Source organism: Ascaphus truei, assembly GCF_040206685.1.
Source record: "Ascaphus truei isolate aAscTru1 chromosome 20 unlocalized genomic scaffold, aAscTru1.hap1 SUPER_20_unloc_4, whole genome shotgun sequence".
NCBI classification, from domain to species: domain Eukaryota; kingdom Metazoa; phylum Chordata; class Amphibia; order Anura; family Ascaphidae; genus Ascaphus; species Ascaphus truei.
Window position 1 is genome coordinate 588,870 of NW_027453860.1, and position 25,734 is coordinate 614,603.

At 40.0% G+C, this 25,734-nt stretch overlaps 1 protein-coding gene and 1 long non-coding RNA gene across 2 annotated transcripts in view; both read right to left on the reverse strand.

Annotated features, from left to right (window-relative positions):
* Positions 1–25,734, reverse strand: part of SYNGAP1 (synaptic Ras GTPase activating protein 1) — a gene marked incomplete at its 5' end in the record, with an annotated part of 710,344 nt that overhangs the window by 559,204 nt on the left and 125,406 nt on the right. The gene's annotated exons all lie outside the window — the stretch shown is intronic.
* LOC142474745 (uncharacterized) lies at positions 10,707–20,447 on the reverse strand. The gene is made up of 3 exons (XR_012790606.1): positions 19,899–20,447; positions 15,757–16,093; positions 10,707–11,142 (listed from the first exon to the last, which is right to left on the reverse strand). It is a non-coding gene; the product is annotated as an uncharacterized LOC142474745 (long non-coding RNA).

The following is a 25,734-nucleotide window of genomic DNA, read 5'->3' on the forward strand; positions in this document are numbered from 1 at the left end:
GGTATGTCAGTGTATTCCTATGTGTACAGTATGAACCTCCACCTTTAATAATACTGCTGTACTAGGGAGTTCTTTGTGTATGTGAACATTACTTAAAGCAGAAACACACCTTGGTTTGTCAATGTATTCCTATGTGTACAGTATGAACCTCCACCTCTAATAATACTGCTGTACTAGGGGTTCTTTGCGTATAGGAACATTACTTAAAGCAGAAACACACCTTGGTATGTCAGTGTATTCCTATGTGTACAGTATGAACCTCCACCTCGAATAATACTGCTGTACTAGGGGGTTCTTTGTGTATAGGAACATTACTTAAAGCAGAAACACACCTTGGTATGTCAGTGTATTCCTATGTGTACAGTATGAACCTCCACCTCTAATAATACTGCTGTACTAGGGGGTTCTTTGTGTATAGGAACATTACTTAAAGCAGAAAAACACCTTGGTATGTCAGTGTATTCCAAATGTGTACAGTATGAACCTCCACCTCTAATAATACTGCTGTACTAGGGGGTTCTTTGTGTATAGGAACATTACTTAAAGCAGAAACACACCTTGGTATGTCAGTGTGTTCCTATGTGTACAGTATGAACCTCCACCTCTAATAATACTGCTGTACTAGGGGGTTCTTTGTGTATAGGAACATTACTTAAAGCTGAAACACACCTTGGTATGTCAGTGTATTCCTATGTGTACAGTATGTACCTCCACCTCTAATAATACTGCTGTACTAGGGGGTTCATTGTGTATAGAAACATTACTTAAAGCAGAAACACACCTTGGTATGTCAGTGTATTCCCATGTGTACAGTATGAACCTCCACCTCTAATAATACTGCTGTACTAGGGGTTCTTTGCGTATAGGAACATTACTTAAAGCAGAAACACACCTTGGTATGTCAGTGTATTCCTATGTGTACAGTATGAACCTCCACCTCTAATAATACTGCTGTACTAGGGGGTTCTTTGTGTATAGGAACATTACTTAAAGCAGAAACACACCTTGGTGTGTCAGTGTATTCCTATGTGTACAGTATGAACCTCCACCTCTAATAATACTGCTGTAGTAGGGGGTTCTTTGTGTATAGGAACATTACTTAAAGCAGAAACACACCTTGGTATGTCAGTGTATTCCTATGTGTACAGTATGAACCTCCACCTCATTATACTGCTGTACTAGGGGGTTCTTTGTGTATAGGAACATTACTTAAAGCAGAAACACACCTTGGTATGTCAGTGTATTCCTATGTGTACAGTTTGAACCTCCACCTCTAATAATACTGCTGTACTAGGGGGTTCTTTGTGTATAGGAACATTACTTAAAGCAGAAACACACCTTGGTATGTCAGTGTATTCCTATGTGTACAGTATAAACCTCCACCTCTAATAATACTGCTGTACTAGGGGGTTCTTTGTGTATAGGAACATTACTTATAGCAGAAACACACCTTGGTATGTCAGTGTATTCCTATGTGTACAGTATGAACCTCCACCTCTAATAATACTGCTGTACTAGGGGGTTCATTGTGTATAGAAACATTACATAAAGCAGAAACACACCTTGGTATGTCAGTGTATTCCTATGTGTACAGTATGAACCTCCACCTGTAATAATACTGCTGTACTAGGGGGTTCCTTGTTTATAGGAACATTACTTAAAGCAGAAACACACCTTGGTATGTCAGTGTATTCCTATGTGTACAGTATGAACCTCCACCTCTAATAATACTGCTGTACTAGGGGGTTCTTTGTGTATAGGAACATTACTTAAAGCAGAAACACACCTTGGTATGTCAGTGTATTCCTATGTGTACAGTATGAACCTCCACCTCTAATAATACTGCTGTACTAGGGGGTTCTTTGTGTATAGGAACATTACTTAAAGCAGAAACACACCTTGGTATGTCAGTGTATTCCTATGTGTACAGTATGAACCTCCACCTCTAATAATACTGCTGTACTAGGGGGTTCATTGTGTATAGAAACATTACTTAAAGCAGAAACACACCTTGGTATGTCAGTGTATTCCTATGTGTACAGTATGAACCTCCACCTCTCATTATACTGCTGTACTAGGGGGTTCTTTGTGTATAGAAACATTACTTAAAGCAGAAACACACCTTGGTATGTCAGTGTATTCCTATGTGTACAGTATGAACCTCCACCTCTAATAATACTGCTGTACTAGGGGGTTCTTTGTGTATAGGAACATTACTTAAAGCAGAAACACACCTTGGTATGTCAGTGTATTCCTATGTGTACAGTATAAACCTCCACCTCTAATAATACTGCTGTACTAGGGGGTTCTTTGTGTATAGGAACATTACTTAAAGCAGAAACACACCTTGGTATGTCAGTGTATTCCTATGTGTACAGTATGAACCTCCACCTCTAATAATACTGCTGTACTAGGGGGTTCATTGTGTATAGAAACATTACATAAAGTAGAAACACACCTTGGTATGTCAGTGTATTCCTATGTGTACAGTATGAACCTCCACCTCTAATAATACTGCTGTACTAGGGGGTTCTTTGTGTATAGGAACATTACTTAAAACAGAAACACACCTTGGTATGTCAGTGTATTCCTATGTGTACAGTATGAACCTCCACCTCTCATAATACTGCTGTACTAGGGGGTTCTTTGTGTATAGGAACATTACTTAAAGCAGAAACACACCTTGGTATGTCAGTGTATTCCTATGTGTACAGTATGAACCTCCACCTCTAATAATACTGCTGTACTAGGGGGTTCTTTGCGTATAGGAACATTACTTAAAGCAGAAACACACCTTGGTATTTCAGTGTATTCCTATGTGTACAGTATGAACCTCCACCTCTAAAAATACTGCTGTACTAGGGGGTTCTTTGTGTATAGGAACATTACTTAAAGCAGAAAAACACATTGGTATGTCAGTGCATTCCTATGTGTACAGTATGAACCTCCACCTCTCATTATACTGCTGTACTAGGGGGTTCTTTGTGTATAGGAACATTACTTAAAGCAGAAACACACCTTGGTATGTCAGTGTATTCCTATGTGTACAGTATGGACCTCCACCTCTAATAATACTGCTGTACTAGGGGGTTCTTTGTGTATAGGAACATTACTTAAAGCAGAAACACACCTTGGTATGTCAGTGTATTCCTATGTGTACAGTATGAACCTCCACCTCTAATAATACTGCTGTACTAGGGGGTTCATTGTGTATAGAAACATTACATAAAGCAGAAACACACCTTGGTATGTCAGTGTATTCCTATGTGTACAGTATGAACCTCCACCTCTAATAATACTGCTGTACTAGGGGGTTCTTTGTGTATAGGAACATTACTTAAAGCAGAAACACACCTTGGTATGTCAGTGTATTCCTATGTGTACAGTATGAACCTCCACCTTTAATAATACTGCTGTATTAGGGGGTTCTTTGTGTATAGGAACATTACTTAAAGCAGAAACACACCTTGGTATGTCAGTGTGTTCCTATGTGTACAGTATGAACCTCCACCTCTAATAATACTGCTGTACTAGGGGTTCTTTGCATATAGGAACATTACTTAAAGCAGAAACACACCTTGGTATGTCAGTGTATTCCTATGTGTACAGTATGAACCTCCACCTCTAATAATACTGCTGTACTAGGGGGTTCTTTGTGTATAGGAACATTACTTAAAGCAGAAACACACCTTGGTATGTCAGTGTATTCCTATGTGTACAGTATGAACCTCCACCTCTAATAATACTGCTGTACTAGGGGGTTCTTTGTGTATAGGAACATTACTTAAAGCAGAAACACACCTTGGTATGTCAGAGTATTCCTATGTGTACAGTATGAACCTCCACCTCTAATAAGACTGCTGTACTAGGGGGTTCTTTGTGTATAGGAACATTACTTAAAGCAGAAATACACCTTGGTATGTCAGTGTATTCCTATGTGTACAGTATGAACCTCCACCTCATTATACTGCTGTACTAGGGGGTTCTTTGTGTATAGGAACATTACTTAAAGCAGAAACACATCTTGGTATGTCAGTGTATTCCTATGTGTACAGTATGAACCTCCACCTCTAATAATACTGCTGTACTAGGGGGATCTTTGTGTATAGGAACATTACCTAAAGCAGAAACACACCTTGGTATGTCAGTGTATTCCTATGTATACAGTATGAACCTCCACCTCTAATAATACTGCTGTACTAGGGGGTTCTTTGTGTATAGAAACATTACATAAAGCAGAAACACACCTTGGTATGTCAGTGTATTCCTATGTGTACAGTATGAACCTCCACCTCTAATAATACTGCTGTACTAGGGGGTTCTTTGTGTATAGGAACATTACTTAAAGCAGAAACACACCTTGGTATGTCAGTGTATTCCTATGTGTACAGTATAAACCTCCACCTCTAATTATACTGCTGTACTAGGGGGTTCTTTGTGTATAGGAACATTACTTAAAGCAGAAACACACCTTGGTATGTCAGTGTATTCCTATGTGTACAGTATGAACCTCCACCTCTAATAATACTGCTGTACTAGGGGGTTCTTTGTGTATAGGAACATTACTTAAAGCAGAAAAAACACCTTGGTATGTCAGTGTATTCCAAATGTGTACAGTATGAACCTCCACCTCTAATAATACTGCTGTACTAGGGGGTTCTTTGTGTATACTGCTGCGGCACAGTTTATTCGAGCATTTGCCCGTTCTGTGCCGCAGCAGTAGCCTGGCGCGCGCCCGAGTGTGACGGGCGCGCGCCGAAGCAGCGGAAGAGCGCCCTCCGATCGGGGCGCTCTCCCTACCGCTGCCGGGTCCGCCGGGTCCCCCGGAACCCCCTGCCGCTGTCCCGCGATCGCGGGACACCAGGGCTCCCTCGGGGAGCCCCTGGACACGCGTGCAGGGGGCGCACGCTCCCGATGACGCGTGACCGCGCGTCTATGACGCGCGGCATGTCGAGGGGCGGCCACTAGCAAGCCGGGAGATTTCCCGGCTTGCGGTACCGACCACACTTCAATAAAGTGTGTCGGTAGTGTAGGAACATTACTTAAAGCAGAAACACACCTTGGTATGTCAGTGTGTTCCTATGTGTACAGTATGAACCTCCACCTCTAATAATACTGCTGTACTAGGGGGTTATTTGTGTATAGGAACATTACTTAAAGCAGAAACACACCTTGGTATGTCAGTGTATTCCTATGTGTACAGTATGAACCTCCACCTCTAATAATACTGCTGTACTAGGGGGTTCATTGTGTATAGAAACATTACTTAAAGCAGAAACACACCTTGGTATGTCAGTGTATTCCTATGTGTACAGTATGAACCTCCACCTCTAATAATACTGCTGTACTAGGGGGTTCTTTGTGTATAGGAACATTACTTAAAGCAGAAACACACCTTGGTATGTCAGTGTATTCCTATGTGTACAGTATGAACCTCCACCTCATTATACTGCTGTACTAGGGGGTTCTTTGTGTATAGGAACATTACTTAAAGCAGAAACACACCTTGGTATGTCAGTGTATTCCTACGTGTACAGTAAGAACCTCCACCTCTAATAATACTGCTGTACTAGGGGGTTCTTTGTGTATAGGAACATTACTTAAAGCAGAAACACACCTTGGTATGTCAGTGTATTCCTATGTGTACAGTATAAACCTCCACCTCTAATAATACTGCTGTACTAGGGGGTTCTTTGTGTATAGGAACATTACTTAAAGCAGAAACACACCTTGGTATGTCAGTGTATTCCTATGTGTACAGTATGAACCTCCACCTCTAATAATACTGCTGTACTAGGGGGTTCATTGTGTATAGAAACATTACATAAAGCATAAACACACCTTGGTATGTCAGTGTATTCCTATGTGTACAGTATGAACCTCCACCTCTAATAATACTGCTGTACTAGGAGGTTCTTTGTGTATAGGAACATTACTTAAAACAGAAACACACATTGGTATGTCAGTGTATTCCTATGTGTACAGTATGAACCTCCACCTCTCATAATACTGCTGTACTAGGGGGTTCTTTGTGTATAGGAACATTACTTAAAGCAGAAACACACCTTGGTATGTCAGTGTATTCCTATGTGTACAGTATGAACCTCCACCTCTAATAATACTGCTGTACTAGGGGGTTCTTTGCGTATAGGAACATTACTTAAAGCAGAAACACACCTTGGTATTTCAGTGTATTCCTATGTGTACAGTATGAACCTCCACCTCTAATAATACTGCTGTACTAGGGGGTTCTTTGTGTATAGGAACATTACTTAAAGCAGAAACACACCTTGGTATGTCAGTGTATTCCTATGTGTACAGTATGAACCTCCACCTCTAATAATACTGCTGTACTAGGGGGTTCTTTGTGTATAGGAACATTACTTAAAGCAGAAACACACCTTGGTATGTCAGTGTATTCCTATGTGTAAAGTATGAACCTCCACCTCTAATAATACTGCTGTACTAGGGGGTTCATTGTGTATAGAAACATTACTTAAAGCAGAAACACACCTTGGTATGTCAGTGTATTCCTATGTTTACAGTATGAACCTCCACATCTAATAATACTGCTGTACTAGGGGGTTCTTTGCGTATAGGAACATTACTTAAAGCAGAAACACACCTTGGTATGTCAGTGTATTCCTATGTGTACAGCATGAACCTCCACCTCTAATAATACTGCTGTACTAAGGGGTTCTTTGTGTATAGGAACATTACTTAAAGCAGAAACACACCTTGGTATGTCAGTGTATTCCTATGTGTACAGTATGAACCTCCACCGCTAATAATACTGCTGTACTAGGGGTTCTTTGCGTATAGGAACATTACTTAAAGCAGAAACACACCTTGGTATGTCAGTGTATTCCTATGTGTACAGTATGAACCTCCACCTCTAATAATACTGCTGTACTAGGGGGTTCTTTGTGTATAGGAACATTACTTAAAGCAGAAACACACCTTGGTATGTCAGTGTATTCCTATGTGTACAGTATGAACCTCCACCTCTAATAATACTGCTGTACTAGGGGGTTCTTTGCGTATAGGAACATTACTTAAAGCAGAAACACACCTTGGTATTTCAGTGTATTCCTATGTGTACAGTATGAACCTCCACCTCTAATAATACTGCTGTACTAGGGGGTTCTTTGTGTATAGGAACATTACTTAAAGCAGAAACACACCTTGGTATGTCAGTGTATTCCTATGTGTACAGTATGAACCTCCACCTCTAATAATACTGCTGTACTAGGGGGTTCTTTGTGTATAGGAACATTACTTAAAGCAGAAACACATCTTGGTATGTCAGTGTATTCCTATGTGTACAGCATGAACCTCCACCTCTAATAATACTGCTGTACTAGGGGGTTCTTTGTGTATAGGAACATTACTTAAAGCAGAAACACACCTTGGTATGTCAGTGTATTCCTATGTGTACAGTATGAACCTCCACCGCTAATAATACTGCTGTACTAGGGGTTCTTTGCGTATAGGAACATTATTTAAAGCAGAAACACACCTTGGTATGTCAGTGTATTCCTATGTGTACAGTATGAACCTCCACCTCTAATAATACTGCTGTACTAGGGGGTTCTTTGTGTATAGGAACATTACTTAAAGCAGAAACACACCTTGGTATGTCAGTGTATTCCTATGTGTACAGTATGAACCTCCACCTCTAATAATACTGCTGTACTAGGGAGTTCTTTGTGTATGTGAACATTACTTAAAGCAGAAACACACCTTGGTTTGTCAGTGTATTCCTATGTGTACAGTATGAACCTCCACCTCTAATAATACTGCTGTACTAGGGGGTTCATTGTGTATAGGAACATTACTTAAAGCAGAAGCACACCTTGGTATGTCAGTGTATTCCTATGTGTACAGTATGAACCTCCACCTCTAATAATACTGCTGTACTAGGGGGTTCCTTGTGTATAGGAACATTACTTAAAGCAGAAACACACCTTGGTATGTCAGTGTAATCCTATGTGTACAGTATGAACCTCCACCTCTAATAGTACTGCTGTACTAGGGGGTTCTTTGTGTATAGGAACATTACTTAAAGCAGAAAAACACCTTGGTATGTCAGTGTATTCCAAATGTGTACAGTATGAACATCCACCTCTAATAATACTGCTGTACTAAGGGGTTCTTTGTGTATAGGAACATTACTTAAAGCAGAAACACACCTTGGTATGTCAGTGTATTCCTATGTGTACAGTATGAACCTCCACCTCTAATAATACTGCTGTACTAGGGGGTTCTTTGAGTATAGGAACATTACTTAAAGCAGAAACACACCTTGGTATGTCAGTGTATTCCTATGTGTACAGTATGAACCTCCACCTCTAATAATACTGCTGTACTAGGGGGTTCTTTGTGTATAGGAACATTACTTAAAGCAGAAAAACACCTTGGTATGTCAGTGTATTCCAAATGTGTACAGTATGAACCTCCACCTCTAATAATACTGCTGTACTAGGGGGTTCTTTGTGTATAGGAACATTACTTAAAGAAGAAACACACCTTGGTATGTCAGTGTGGTCCTATGTGTACAGTATGAACCTCCACCTCTAATAATACTGCTGTACTAGGGGGTTCTTTGTGTGTATAGGAACATTACTTAAAGCAGAAACCCACCTTGGTATGTCAGTGTATTCCTATGTGTACAGTATGAACCTCCACCTCTAATAATACTGCTGTACTAGGGGGTTCATTGTGTATAGAAACATTACTTAAAGCAGAAACACACCTTGGTATGTCAGTGTATTCCTATGTGTACAGTATGAACCTCCATCTCTAATAATACTGCTGTACTAGGGGTTCTTTGCGTATAGGAACATTACTTAAAGCAGAAACACACCTTGGTATGTCAGTGTATTCCTATGTGTACAGTATGAACCTCCACCTCTAATAATACTGCTGTACTAGGGGGTTCTTTGTGTATAGGAACATTACTTAAAGCAGAAACACACCTTGGTATGTCAGTGTATTCCTATGTGTACAGTATGAACCTCCACCTCTAATAATACTGCTGTACTAGGGGGTTCTTTGTGTATAGGAACATTACTTAAAGCAGAAACACACCTTGGTATGTCAGTGTATTCCTATGTGTACAGTATGAACCTTCACCTCATTATACTGCTGTACTAGGGGGTTCTTTGTGTATAGGAACATTACTTAAAGCAGAAACACACCTTGGTATGTCAGTGTATTCCTATGTGTACAGTATGAACCTCCACCTCTAATAATACTGCTGTACTAGGGGGTTCTTTGTGTATAGGAACATTACTTAAAGCAGAAACACACCTTGGTATGTCAGTGTATTCCTATGTGTACAGTATAAACCTCCACCTCTAATAATACTGCTGTACTAGGGGGTTCTTTGTGTATAGGAACATTACTTAAAGCAGAAACACACCTTGGTATGTCAGTGTATTCCTATGTGTACAGTATGAACCTCCACCTCTAATAATACTGCTGTACTAGGGGGTTCTTTGTGTATAGGAACATTACTTAAAGCAGAAACACACCTTGGTATGTCAGTGTATTCCTATGTGTACAGTATGAACCTCCACCTCTAATAATACTGCTGTACTAGGGGGTTCATTGTGTATAGAAACATTACTTAAAGCAGAAACACACCTTGGTATGTCAGTGTATTCCTATGTGTACAGTATGAACCTCCACCTCTAATAATACTGCTGTACTAGGGGGTTCTTTGTGTATAGGAACATTACTTAAAGCAGAAACACACCTTGGTATGTCAGTGTATTCCTATGTGTACAGTATGAACCTCCACCTCATTATACTGCTGTACTAGGGGGTTCTTTGTGTATAGGAACATTACTTAAAGCAGAAACACACCTTGGTATGTCAGTGTATTCCTACGTGTACAGTATGAACCTCCACCTCTAATAATAATGCTGTACTAGGGGGTTCTTTGTGTATAGGAACATTACTTAAAGCAGAAACACACCTTGGTATGTCAGTGTATTCCTATGTGTACAGTATGAACCTCCACCGCTAATAATACTGCTGTACTAGGGGTTCTTTGCGTATAGGAACATTACTTAAAGCAGAAACACACCTTGGTATGTCAGTGTATTCCTATGTGTACAGTATGAACCTCCACCTCTAATAATACTGCTGTACTAGGGGGTTCTTTGTGTATAGGAACATTACTTAAAGCAGAAACACACCTTGGTATGTCAGTGTATTCCTATGTGTACAGTATGAACCTCCACCTCTAATAATACTGCTGTACTAGGGAGTTCTTTGTGTATGTGAACATTACTTAAAGCAGAAACACACCTTGGTTTGTCAGTGTATTCCTATGTGTACAGTATGAACCTCCACCTCTAATAATACTGCTGTACTAGGGGGTTCATTGTGTATAGGAACATTACTTAAAGCAGAAGCACACCTTGGTATGTCAGTGTATTCCTATGTGTACAGTATGAACCTCCACCTCTAATAATACTGCTGTACTAGGGGGTTCCTTGTGTATAGGAACATTACTTAAAGCAGAAACACACCTTGGTATGTCAGTGTAATCCTATGTGTACAGTATGAACCTCCACCTCTAATAATACTGCTGTACTAGGGGGTTCTTTGTGTATAGGAACATTACTTAAAGCAGAAAAACACCTTGGTATGTCAGTGTATTCCAAATGTGTACAGTATGAACCTCCACCTCTAATAATACTGCTGTACTAGGGGGTTCTTTGTGTATAGGAACATTACTTAAAGCAGAAACACACCTTGGTATGTCAGTGTATTCCTATGTGTACAGTATGAACCTCCACCTCTAATAATACTGCTGTACTAGGGGGTTCTTTGAGTATAGGAACATTACTTAAAGCAGAAACACACCTTGGTATGTCAGTGTATTCCTATGTGTACAGTATGAACCTCCACCTCTAATAATACTGCTGTACTAGGGGGTTCTTTGTGTATAGGAACATTACTTAAAGCAGAAAAACACCTTGGTATGTCAGTGTATTCCAAATGTGTACAGTATGAACCTCCACCTCTAATAATACTGCTGTACTAGGGGGTTCTTTGTGTATAGGAACATTACTTAAAGAAGAAACACACCTTGGTATGTCAGTGTGGTCCTATGTGTACAGTATGAACCTCCACCTCTAATAATACTGCTGTACTAGGGGGTTCTTTGTGTGTATAGGAACATTACTTAAAGCAGAAACCCACCTTGGTATGTCAGTGTATTCCTATGTGTACAGTATGAACCTCCACCTCTAATAATACTGCTGTACTAGGGGGTTCATTGTGTATAGAAACATTACTTAAAGCAGAAACACACCTTGGTATGTCAGTGTATTCCTATGTGTACAGTATGAACCTCCATCTCTAATAATACTGCTGTACTAGGGGTTCTTTGCGTATAGGAACATTACTTAAAGCAGAAACACACCTTGGTATGTCAGTGTATTCCTATGTGTACAGTATGAACCTCCACCTCTAATAATACTGCTGTACTAGGGGGTTCTTTGTGTATAGGAACATTACTTAAAGCAGAAACACACCTTGGTATGTCAGTGTATTCCTATGTGTACAGTATGAACCTCCACCTCTAATAATACTGCTGTACTAGGGGGTTCTTTGTGTATAGGAACATTACTTAAAGCAGAAACACACCTTGGTATGTCAGTGTATTCCTATGTGTACAGTATGAACCTTCACCTCATTATACTGCTGTACTAGGGGGTTCTTTGTGTATAGGAACATTACTTAAAGCAGAAACACACCTTGGTATGTCAGTGTATTCCTATGTGTACAGTATGAACCTCCACCTCTAATAATACTGCTGTACTAGGGGGTTCTTTGTGTATAGGAACATTACTTAAAGCAGAAACACACCTTGGTATGTCAGTGTATTCCTATGTGTACAGTATGAACCTCCACCTCTAATAATACTGCTGTACTAGGGGGTTCTTTGTGTATACTGCTGCGGCACAGTTTATTCGAGCATTTGCCCGTTCTGTGCCGCAGCAGTAGCCTGGCGCGCGCCCGAGTGTGACGGGCGCGCGCCGAAGCAGCGGAAGAGCGCCCTCCGATCGGGGCGCTCTCCCTACCGCTGCCGGGTCCGCCGGGTCCCCCGGAACCCCCTGCCGCTGTCCCGCGATCGCGGGACACCAGGGCTCCCTCGGGGAGCCCCTGGACACGCGTGCAGGGGGCGCACGCTCCCGATGACGCGTGACCGCGCGTCTATGACGCGCGGCATGTCGAGGGGCGGCCACTAGCAAGCCGGGAGATTTCCCGGCTTGCGGTACCGACCACACTTCAATAAAGTGTGTCGGTAGTGTAGGAACATTACTTAAAGCAGAAACACACCTTGGTATGTCAGTGTGTTCCTATGTGTACAGTATGAACCTCCACCTCTAATAATACTGCTGTACTAGGGGGTTATTTGTGTATAGGAACATTACTTAAAGCAGAAACACACCTTGGTATGTCAGTGTATTCCTATGTGTACAGTATGAACCTCCACCTCTAATAATACTGCTGTACTAGGGGGTTCATTGTGTATAGAAACATTACTTAAAGCAGAAACACACCTTGGTATGTCAGTGTATTCCTATGTGTACAGTATGAACCTCCACCTCTAATAATACTGCTGTACTAGGGGGTTCTTTGTGTATAGGAACATTACTTAAAGCAGAAACACACCTTGGTATGTCAGTGTATTCCTATGTGTACAGTATGAACCTCCACCTCATTATACTGCTGTACTAGGGGGTTCTTTGTGTATAGGAACATTACTTAAAGCAGAAACACACCTTGGTATGTCAGTGTATTCCTACGTGTACAGTAAGAACCTCCACCTCTAATAATACTGCTGTACTAGGGGGTTCTTTGTGTATAGGAACATTACTTAAAGCAGAAACACACCTTGGTATGTCAGTGTATTCCTATGTGTACAGTATAAACCTCCACCTCTAATAATACTGCTGTACTAGGGGGTTCTTTGTGTATAGGAACATTACTTAAAGCAGAAACACACCTTGGTATGTCAGTGTATTCCTATGTGTACAGTATGAACCTCCACCTCTAATAATACTGCTGTACTAGGGGGTTCATTGTGTATAGAAACATTACATAAAGCATAAACACACCTTGGTATGTCAGTGTATTCCTATGTGTACAGTATGAACCTCCACCTCTAATAATACTGCTGTACTAGGGGGTTCTTTGTGTATAGGAACATTACTTAAAACAGAAACACACATTGGTATGTCAGTGTATTCCTATGTGTACAGTATGAACCTCCACCTCTCATAATACTGCTGTACTAGGGGGTTCTTTGTGTATAGGAACATTACTTAAAGCAGAAACACACCTTGGTATGTCAGTGTATTCCTATGTGTACAGTATGAACCTCCACCTCTAATAATACTGCTGTACTAGGGGGTTCTTTGCGTATAGGAACATTACTTAAAGCAGAAACACACCTTGGTATTTCAGTGTATTCCTATGTGTACAGTATGAACCTCCACCTCTAATAATACTGCTGTACTAGGGGGTTCTTTGTGTATAGGAACATTACTTAAAGCAGAAACACACCTTGGTATGTCAGTGTATTCCTATGTGTACAGTATGAACCTCCACCTCTAATAATACTGCTGTACTAGGGGGTTCTTTGTGTATAGGAACATTACTTAAAGCAGAAACACACCTTGGTATGTCAGTGTATTCCTATGTGTACAGTATGAACCTCCACCTCTAATAATACTGCTGTACTAGGGGGTTCATTGTGTATAGAAACATTACTTAAAGCAGAAACACACCTTGGTATGTCAGTGTATTCCTATGTTTACAGTATGAACCTCCACATCTAATAATACTGCTGTACTAGGGGGTTCTTTGCGTATAGGAACATTACTTAAAGCAGAAACACACCTTGGTATGTCAGTGTATTCCTATGTGTACAGCATGAACCTCCACCTCTAATAATACTGCTGTACTAAGGGGTTCTTTGTGTATAGGAACATTACTTAAAGCAGAAACACACCTTGGTATGTCAGTGTATTCCTATGTGTACAGTATGAACCTCCACCGCTAATAATACTGCTGTACTAGGGGTTCTTTGCGTATAGGAACATTACTTAAAGCAGAAACACACCTTGGTATGTCAGTGTATTCCTATGTGTACAGTATGAACCTCCACCTCTAATAATACTGCTGTACTAGGGGGTTCTTTGTGTATAGGAACATTACTTAAAGCAGAAACACACCTTGGTATGTCAGTGTATTCCTATGTGTACAGTATGAACCTCCACCTCTAATAATACTGCTGTACTAGGGGGTTCTTTGCGTATAGGAACATTACTTAAAGCAGAAACACACCTTGGTATTTCAGTGTATTCCTATGTGTACAGTATGAACCTCCACCTCTAATAATACTGCTGTACTAGGGGGTTCTTTGTGTATAGGAACATTACTTAAAGCAGAAACACACCTTGGTATGTCAGTGTATTCCTATGTGTACAGTATGAACCTCCACCTCTAATAATACTGCTGTACTAGGGGGTTCTTTGTGTATAGGAACATTACTTAAAGCAGAAACACACCTTGGTATGTCAGTGTATTCCTATGTGTACAGTATGAACCTCCACCTCTAATAATACTGCTGTACTAGGGGGTTCATTGTGTATAGAAACATTACTTAAAGCAGAAACACACCTTGGTATGTCAGTGTATTCCTATGTTTACAGTATGAACCTCCACATCTAATAATACTGCTGTACTAGGGGGTTCTTTGCGTATAGGAACATTACTTAAAGCAGAAACACACCTTGGTATGTCAGTGTATTCCTATGTGTACAGCATGAACCTCCACCTCTAATAATACTGCTGTACTAGGGGGTTCTTTGTGTATAGGAACATTACTTAAAGCAGAAACACACCTTGGTATGTCAGTGTATTCCTATGTGTACAGTATGAACCTCCACCGCTAATAATACTGCTGTACTAGGGGTTCTTTGCGTATAGGAACATTACTTAAAGCAGAAACACACCTTGGTATGTCAGTGTATTCCTATGTGTACAGTATGAACCTCCACCTCTAATAATACTGCTGTACTAGGGGGTTCTTTGTGTATAGGAACATTACTTAAAGCAGAAACACACCTTGGTATGTCAGTGTATTCCTATGTGTACAGTATGAACCTCCACCTCTAATAATACTGCTGTACTAGGGAGTTCTTTGTGTATGTGAACATTACTTAAAGCAGAAACACACCTTGGTTTGTCAGTGTATTCCTATGTGTACAGTATGAACCTCCACCTCTAATAATACTGCTGTACTAGGGGGTTCATTGTGTATAGGAACATTACTTAAAGCAGAAGCACACCTTGGTATGTCAGTGTATTCCTATGTGTACAGTATGAACCTCCACCTCTAATAATACTGCTGTACTAGGGGGTTCCTTGTGTATAGGAACATTACTTAAAGCAGAAACACACCTTGGTATGTCAGTGTAATCCTATGTGTACAGTATGAACCTCCACCTCTAATAATACTGCTGTACTAGGGGGTTCTTTGTGTATAGGAACATTACTTAAAGCAGAAAAACACCTTGGTATGTCAGTGTATTCCAAATGTGTACAGTATGAACCTCCACCTCTAATAATACTGCTGTACTAGGGGGTTCTTTGTGTATAGGAACATTACTTAAAGCAGAAACACACCTTGGTATGTCAGTGTATTCCTATGTGTACAGTATGAACCTCCACCTCTAATAATACTGCTGTACTAGGGGGTTCTTTGAGTATAGGAACATTACTTAAAGCAGAAACACACCTTGGTATGTCAGTGTATTCCTATGTGTACAGTATGAACCTCCACCTCTAATAATACTGCTGTACTAGGGGGTTCTTTGTGTATAGGAACATTACTTAAAGCAGAAAAACACCTTGGTATGTCAGTGTATTCCAAATGTGTACAGTATGAACCTCCACCTCTAATAATACTGCTGTACTAGGGGGTTCTTTGTGTATAGGAACATTACTTAAAGAAGAAACACACCTTGGTATGTCAGTGTGGTCCTATGTGTACAGTATGAACCTCCACCTCTAATAATACTGCTGTACTAGGGGGTTCTTTGTGTGTATAGGAACATTACTTAAAGCAGAAACCCACCTTGGTATGTCAGTGTATTCCTATGTGTACAGTATGAACCTCCACCTCTAATAATACTGCTGTACTAGGGGGTTCATTGTGTATAGAAACATTACTTAAAGCAGAAACACACCTTGGTATGTCAGTGTATTCCTATGTGTACAGTATGAACCTCCATCTCTAATAATACTGCTGTACTAGGGGTTCTTTGCGTATAGGAACATTACTTAAAGCAGAAACACACCTTGGTATGTCAGTGTATTCCTATGTGTACAGTATGAACCTCCACCTCTAATAATACTGCTGTACTAGGGGGTTCTTTGTGTATAGGAACATTACTTAAAGCAGAAACACACCTTGGTATGTCAGTGTATTCCTATGTGTACAGTATGAACCTCCACCTCTAATAATACTGCTGTACTAGGGGGTTCTTTGTGTATAGGAACATTACTTAAAGCAGAAACACACCTTGGTATGTCAGTGTATTCCTATGTGTACAGTATGAACCTCCACCTCTAATAATACTGCTGTACTAGGGGGTTCATTGTGTATAGAAACATTACTTAAAGCAGAAACACACCTTGGTATGTCAGTGTATTCCTATGTGTACAGTATGAACCTCCACCTCTAATAATACTGCTGTACTAGGGGGTTCTTTGTGTATAGGAACATTACTTAAAGCAGAAACACACCTTGGTATGTCAGTGTATTCCTATGTGTACAGTATGAACCTCCACCTCATTATACTGCTGTACTAGGGGGTTCTTTGTGTATAGGAACATTACTTAAAGCAGAAACACACCTTGGTATGTCAGTGTATTCCTACGTGTACAGTATGAACCTCCACCTCTAATAATAATGCTGTACTAGGGGGTTCTTTGTGTATAGGAACATTACTTAAAGCAGAAACACACCTTGGTATGTCAGTGTATTCCTATGTGTACAGTATGAACCTCCACCGCTAATAATACTGCTGTACTAGGGGTTCTTTGCGTATAGGAACATTACTTAAAGCAGAAACACACCTTGGTATGTCAGTGTATTCCTATGTGTACAGTATGAACCTCCACCTCTAATAATACTGCTGTACTAGGGGGTTCTTTGTGTATAGGAACATTACTTAAAGCAGAAACACACCTTGGTATGTCAGTGTATTCCTATGTGTACAGTATGAACCTCCACCTCTAATAATACTGCTGTACTAGGGAGTTCTTTGTGTATGTGAACATTACTTAAAGCAGAAACACACCTTGGTTTGTCAGTGTATTCCTATGTGTACAGTATGAACCTCCACCTCTAATAATACTGCTGTACTAGGGGGTTCATTGTGTATAGGAACATTACTTAAAGCAGAAGCACACCTTGGTATGTCAGTGTATTCCTATGTGTACAGTATGAACCTCCACCTCTAATAATACTGCTGTACTAGGGGGTTCTTTGTGTATAGGAACATTACTTAAAGCAGAAACACACCTTGGTATGTCAGTGTATTCCTATGTGTACAGTATGAACCTCCACCTCTAATAATACTGCTGTACTAGGGGGTTCTTTGTGTATAGGAACATTACTTAAAACAGAAACACACATTGGTATGTCAGTGTATTCCTATGTGTACAGTATGAACCTCCACCTCTCATAATACTGCTGTACTAGGGGGTTCTTTGTGTATAGGAACATTACTTAAAGCAGAAACACACCTTGGTATGTCAGTGTATTCCTATGTGTACAGTATGAACCTCCACCTCTAATAATACTGCTGTACTAGGGGGTTCTTTGCGTATAGGAACATTACTTAAAGCAGAAACACACCTTGGTATTTCAGTGTATTCCTATGTGTACAGTATGAACCTCCACCTCTAATAATACTGCTGTACTAGGGGGTTCTTTGTGTATAGGAACATTACTTAAAGCAGAAACACACCTTGGTATGTCAGTGTATTCCTATGTGTACAGTATGAACCTCCACCTCTAATAATACTGCTGTACTAGGGGGTTCTTTGTGTATAGGAACATTACTTAAAGCAGAAACACACCTTGGTATGTCAGTGTATTCCTATGTGTACAGTATGAACCTCCACCGCTAATAATACTGCTGTACTAGGGGTTCTTTGCGTATAGGAACATTACTTAAAGCAGAAACACACCTTGGTATGTCAGTGTATTCCTATGTGTACAGTATGAACCTCCACCTCTAATAATACTGCTGTACTAGGGGGTTCTTTGTGTATAGGAACATTACTTAAAGCAGAAACACACCTTGGTATGTCAGTGTATTCCTATGTGTACAGTATGAACCTCCACCTCTAATAATACTGCTGTACTAGGGGGTTCTTTGCGTATAGGAACATTACTTAAAGCAGAAACACACCTTGGTATTTCAGTGTATTCCTATGTGTACAGTATGAACCTCCACCTCTAATAATACTGCTGTACTAGGGGGTTCTTTGTGTATAGGAACATTACTTAAAGCAGAAACACACCTTGGTATGTCAGTGTATTCCTATGTGTACAGTATGAACCTCCACCTCTAATAATACTGCTGTACTAGGGGGTTCTTTGTGTATAGGAACATTACTTAAAGCAGAAACACACCTTGGTATGTCAGTGTATTCCTATGTGTACAGTATGAACCTCCACCTCTAATAATACTGCTGTACTAGGGGGTTCATTGTGTATAGAAACATTACTTAAAGCAGAAACACACCTTGGTATGTCAGTGTATTCCTATGTTTACAGTATGAACCTCCACATCTAATAATACTGCTGTACTAGGGGGTTCTTTGCGTATAGGAACATTACTTAAAGCAGAAACACACCTTGGTATGTCAGTGTATTCCTATGTGTACAGCATGAACCTCCACCTCTAATAATACTGCTGTACTAGGGGGTTCTTTGTGTATAGGAACATTACTTAAAGCAGAAACACACCTTGGTATGTCAGTGTATTCCTATGTGTACAGTATGAACCTCCACCGCTAATAATACTGCTGTACTAGGGGTTCTTAGCGTATAGGAACATTACTTAAAGCAGAAACACACCTTGGTATTTCAGTGTATTCCTATGTGTACAGTATGAACCTCCACCTCTAATAATACTGCTGTACTAGGGGGTTCTTTGTGTATAGGAACATTACTTAAAGCAGAAACACACCTTGGTATGTCAGTGTATTCCTATGTGTACAGTATGAACCTCCACCTCTAATAATACTGCTGTACTAGGGAGTTCTTTGTGTATGTGAACATTACTTAAAGCAGAAACACACATTGGTTTGTCAGTGTATTCCTATGTGTACAGTATGAACCTCCACCTCTAATAATACTGCTGTACTAGGGGGTTCATTGTGTATAGGAACATTACTTAAAGCAGAAGCACACCTTGGTATGTCAGTGTATTCCTATGTGTACAGTATGAACCTCCACCTCTAATAATACTGCTGTACTAGGGGGTTCCTTGTGTATAGGAACATTACTTAAAGCAGAAACACACCTTGGTATGTCAGTGTAATCCTATGTGTACAGTATGAACCTCCACCTCTAATAATACTGCTGTACTAGGGGGTTCTTTGTGTATAGGAACATTACTTAAAGCAGAAAAACACCTTGGTATGTCAGTGTATTCCAAATGTGTACAGTATGAACCTCCACCTCTAATAATACTGCTGTACTAGGGGGTTCTTTGTGTATAGGAACATTACTTAAAGCAGAAACACACCTTGGTATGTCAGTGTATTCCTATGTGTACAGTATGAACCTCCACCTCTAATAATACTGCTGTACTAGGGGGTTCTTTGAGTATAGGAACATTACTTAAAGCAGAAACACACCTTGGTATGTCAGTGTATTCCTATGTGTACAGTATGAACCTCCACCTCTAATAATACTGCTGTACTAGGGGGTTCTTTGTGTATAGGAACATTACTTAAAGCAGAAAAACACCTTGGTATGTCAGTGTATTCCAAATGTGTACAGTATGAACCTCCACCTCTAATAATACTGCTGTACTAGGGGGTTCTTTGTGTATAGGAACATTACTTAAAGAAGAAACACACCTTGGTATGTCAGTGTGGTCCTATGTGTACAGTATGAACCTCCACCTCTAATAATACTGCTGTACTAGGGGGTTCTTTGTGTGTATAGGAACATTACTTAAAGCAGAAACCCACCTTGGTATGTCAGTGTATTCCTATGTGTACAGTATGAACCTCCACCTCTAATAATACTGCTGTACTAGGGGGTTCATTGTGTATAGAAACATTACTTAAAGCAGAAACACACCTTGGTATGTCAGTGTATTCCTATGTGTACAGTATGAACCTCCATCTCTAATAATACTGCTGTACTAGGGGTTCTTTGCGTATAGGAACATTACTTAAAGCAGAAACACACCTTGGTATGTCAGTGTATTCCTATGTGTACAGTATGAACCTCCACCTCTAATAATACTGCTGTACTAGGGGGTTCTTTGTGTATAGGAACATTACTTAAAGCAGAAACACACCTTGGTATGTCAGTGTATTCCTATGTGTACAGTATGAACCTCCACCTCTAATAATACTGCTGTACTAGGGGGTTCTTTGTGTATAGGAACATTACTTAAAGCAGAAACACACCTTGGTATGTCAGTGTATTCCTATGTGTACAGTATGAACCTCCACCTCTAATAATACTGCTGTACTAGGGGGTTCATTGTGTATAGAAACATTACTTAAAGCAGAAACACACCTTGGTATGTCAGTGTATTCCTATGTGTACAGTATGAACCTCCACCTCTAATAATACTGCTGTACTAGGGGGTTCTTTGTGTATAGGAACATTACTTAAAGCAGAAACACACCTTGGTATGTCAGTGTATTCCTATGTGTACAGTATGAACCTCCACCTCATTATACTGCTGTACTAGGGGGTTCTTTGTGTATAGGAACATTACTTAAAGCAGAAACACACCTTGGTATGTCAGTGTATTCCTACGTGTACAGTATGAACCTCCACCTCTAATAATAATGCTGTACTAGGGGGTTCTTTGTGTATAGGAACATTACTTAAAGCAGAAACACACCTTGGTATGTCAGTGTATTCCTATGTGTACAGTATGAACCTCCACCGCTAATAATACTGCTGTACTAGGGGTTCTTTGCGTATAGGAACATTACTTAAAGCAGAAACACACCTTGGTATGTCAGTGTATTCCTATGTGTACAGTATGAACCTCCACCTCTAATAATACTGCTGTACTAGGGGGTTCTTTGTGTATAGGAACATTACTTAAAGCAGAAACACACCTTGGTATGTCAGTGTATTCCTATGTGTACAGTATGAACCTCCACCTCTAATAATACTGCTGTACTAGGGAGTTCTTTGTGTATGTGAACATTACTTAAAGCAGAAACACACCTTGGTTTGTCAGTGTATTCCTATGTGTACAGTATGAACCTCCACCTCTAATAATACTGCTGTACTAGGGGGTTCATTGTGTATAGGAACATTACTTAAAGCAGAAGCACACCTTGGTATGTCAGTGTATTCCTATGTGTACAGTATGAACCTCCACCTCTAATAATACTGCTGTACTAGGGGGTTCCTTGTGTATAGGAACATTACTTAAAGCAGAAACACACCTTGGTATGTCAGTGTAATCCTATGTGTACAGTATGAACCTCCACCTCTAATAATACTGCTGTACTAGGGGGTTCTTTGTGTATAGGAACATTACTTAAAGCAGAAAAACACCTTGGTATGTCAGTGTATTCCAAATGTGTACAGTATGAACCTCCACCTCTAATAATACTGCTGTACTAGGGGGTTCTTTGTGTATAGGAACATTACTTAAAGCAGAAACACACCTTGGTATGTCAGTGTATTCCTATGTGTACAGTATGAACCTCCACCTCTAATAATACTGCTGTACTAGGGGGTTCTTTGAGTATAGGAACATTACTTAAAGCAGAAACACACCTTGGTATGTCAGTGTATTCCTATGTGTACAGTATGAACCTCCACCTCTAATAATACTGCTGTACTAGGGGGTTCTTTGTGTATAGGAACATTACTTAAAGCAGAAAAACACCTTGGTATGTCAGTGTATTCCAAATGTGTACAGTATGAACCTCCACCTCTAATAATACTGCTGTACTAGGGGGTTCTTTGTGTATAGGAACATTACTTAAAGAAGAAACACACCTTGGTATGTCAGTGTGGTCCTATGTGTACAGTATGAACCTCCACCTCTAATAATACTGCTGTACTAGGGGGTTCTTTGTGTGTATAGGAACATTACTTAAAGCAGAAACCCACCTTGGTATGTCAGTGTATTCCTATGTGTACAGTATGAACCTCCACCTCTAATAATACTGCTGTACTAGGGGGTTCATTGTGTATAGAAACATTACTTAAAGCAGAAACACACCTTGGTATGTCAGTGTATTCCTATGTGTACAGTATGAACCTCCATCTCTAATAATACTGCTGTACTAGGGGTTCTTTGCGTATAGGAACATTACTTAAAGCAGAAACACACCTTGGTATGTCAGTGTATTCCTATGTGTACAGTATGAACCTCCACCTCTAATAATACTGCTGTACTAGGGGGTTCTTTGTGTATAGGAACATTACTTAAAGCAGAAACACACCTTGGTATGTCAGTGTATTCCTATGTGTACAGTATGAACCTCCACCTCTAATAATACTGCTGTACTAGGGGGTTCTTTGTGTATAGGAACATTACTTAAAGCAGAAACACACCTTGGTATGTCAGTGTATTCCTATGTGTACAGTATGAACCTTCACCTCATTATACTGCTGTACTAGGGGGTTCTTTGTGTATAGGAACATTACTTAAAGCAGAAACACACCTTGGTATGTCAGTGTATTCCTATGTGTACAGTATGAACCTCCACCTCTAATAATACTGCTGTACTAGGGGGCTCTTTGTGTATAGGAACATTACTTAAAGCAGAAACACACCTTGGTATGTCAGTGTATTCCTATGTGTACAGTATAAACCTCCACCTCTAATAATACTGCTGTACTAGGGGGTTCTTTGTGTATAGGAACATTACTTAAAGCAGAAACACACCTTGGTATGTCAGTGTATTCCTATGTGTACAGTATGAACCTCCACCTCTAATAATACTGCTGTACTAGGGGGTTCTTTGTGTATAGGAACATTACTTAAAGCAGAAACACACCTTGGTATGTCAGTGTATTCCTATGTGTACAGTATGAACCTCCACCTCTAATAATACTGCTGTACTAGGGGGTTCATTGTGTATAGAAACATTACTTAAAGCAGAAACACACCTTGGTATGTCAGTGTATTCCTATGTGTACAGTATGAACCTCCACCTCTAATAATACTGCTGTACTAGGGGGTTCTTTGTGTATAGGAACATTACTTAAAGCAGAAACACACCTTGGTATGTCAGTGTATTCCTATGTGTACAGTATGAACCTCCACCTCATTATACTGCTGTACTAGGGGGTTCTTTGTGTATAGGAACATTACTTAAAGCAGAAACACACCTTGGTATGTCAGTGTATTCCTACGTGTACAGTATGAACCTCCACCTCTAATAATAATGCTGTACTAGGGGGTTCTTTGTGTATAGGAACATTACTTAAAGCAGAAACACACCTTGGTATGTCAGTGTATTCCTATGTGTACAGTATAAACCTCCACCTCTAATAATACTGCTGTACTAGGGGGTTCTTTGTGTATAGGAACATTACTTAAAGCAGAAACACACCTTGGTATGTCAGTGTATTCCTATGTGTACAGTATGAACCTCCACCTCTAATAATACTGCTGTACTAGGGGGTTCATTGTGTATAGAAACATTACATAAAGCATAAACACACCTTGGTATGTCAGTGTATTCCTATGTGTACAGTATGAACCTCCACCTCTAATAATACTGCTGTACTAGGGGGTTCTTTGAGTATAGGAACATTACTTAAAACAGAAACACACATTGGTATGTCAGTGTATTCCTATGTGTACAGTAAGAACCTCCACCTCTCATAATACTGCTGTACTAGGGGGTTCTTTGTGTATAGGAACATTACTTAAAGCAGAAACACACCTTGGTATGTCAGTGTATTCCTATGTGTACAGTATGAACCTCCACCTCTAATAATACTGCTGTACTAGGGGGTTCTTTGCGTATAGGAACATTACTTAAAGCAGAAACACACCTTGGTATTTCAGTGTATTCCTATGTGTACAGTATGAACCTCCACCTCTAATAATACTGCTGTACTAGGGGGTTCTTTGTGTATAGGAACATTACTTAAAGCAGAAAAACACCTTGGTATGTCAGTGCATTCCTATGTGTACAGTATGAACCTCCACCTCTCATTATACTGCTGTACTAGGGGGTTCTTTGTGTATAGGAACATTACTTAAAGCAGAAACACACCTTGGTATGTCAGTGTATTCCTATGTGTACAGTATGAACCTCCACCTCTAATAATACTGCTGTACTAGGGGGTTCTTTGTGTATAGGAACATTACTTAAAGCAGAAACACACCTTGGTATGTCAGTGTATTCCTATGTGTACAGTATGAACCTCCACATCTAATAATACTGCTGTACTAGGGGGTTCTTTGTGTATAGGAACATTACTTAAAGCAGAAACACACCTTGATATGTCAGTGTATTCCTATGTGTACAGTATGAACCTCCACCTCTAATAATACTGCTGTACTAGGGGGTTCATTGTGTATAGAAACATTACTTAAAGCAGAAACACACCTTGGTATGTCAGTGTATTCCTATGTTTACAGTATGAACCTCCACATCTAATAATACTGCTGTACTAGGGGGTTCTTTGTGTATAGGAACATTACTTAAAGCAGAAACACACCTTGGTATGTCAGTGTATTCCTATGTGTACAGTATGAACCTCCACCTCTAATAATACTGCTGTACTAGGGGGTTCTTTGTGTATAGGAACATTACTTAAAGCAGAAACACACCTTGGTATGTCAGTGTATTCCTATGTGTACAGTATGAACCTCCACCTCTAATAATACTGCTGAACTAGGGGGTTCTTTGTATATAGGAACATTACTTAAAGCAGAAACACACCTTGGTATGTCAGTGTATTCCTATGTGTACAGTATGAACCTCCACCTCTAATAATACTGCTGTACTAGGGGGTTCTTTGTGTATAGGAACATTACGTAAAGCAGAAACACACCTTGGTATGTTAGTGTATTCCTATGTGTACATTATGAACCTCCACCTCTAATAATACTGCTGTAATAGGGGGTTCTTTGTGTATAGGAACATTACTTAAAGCAGAAAAACACCTTGGTATGTCAGTGTATTCCTATGTGTACAGTATGAACCTCCACCTCTAATAATACTGCTGTACTGGGGGATTCTTTGTGTATAGGAACATTACTTAAAGCAGAAACACACCTTGGTATGTCAGTGTATTCCTATGTGTACAGTATGAACCTCCACCTCTCATAATACTGCTGTACTAAGGGGTTCTTTGTGTATAGGAACATTACTTAAAGCAGAAACACACCTTGGTATGTCAGTGTATTCCTATGTGTACAGTATGAACCTCCACCTCTAATA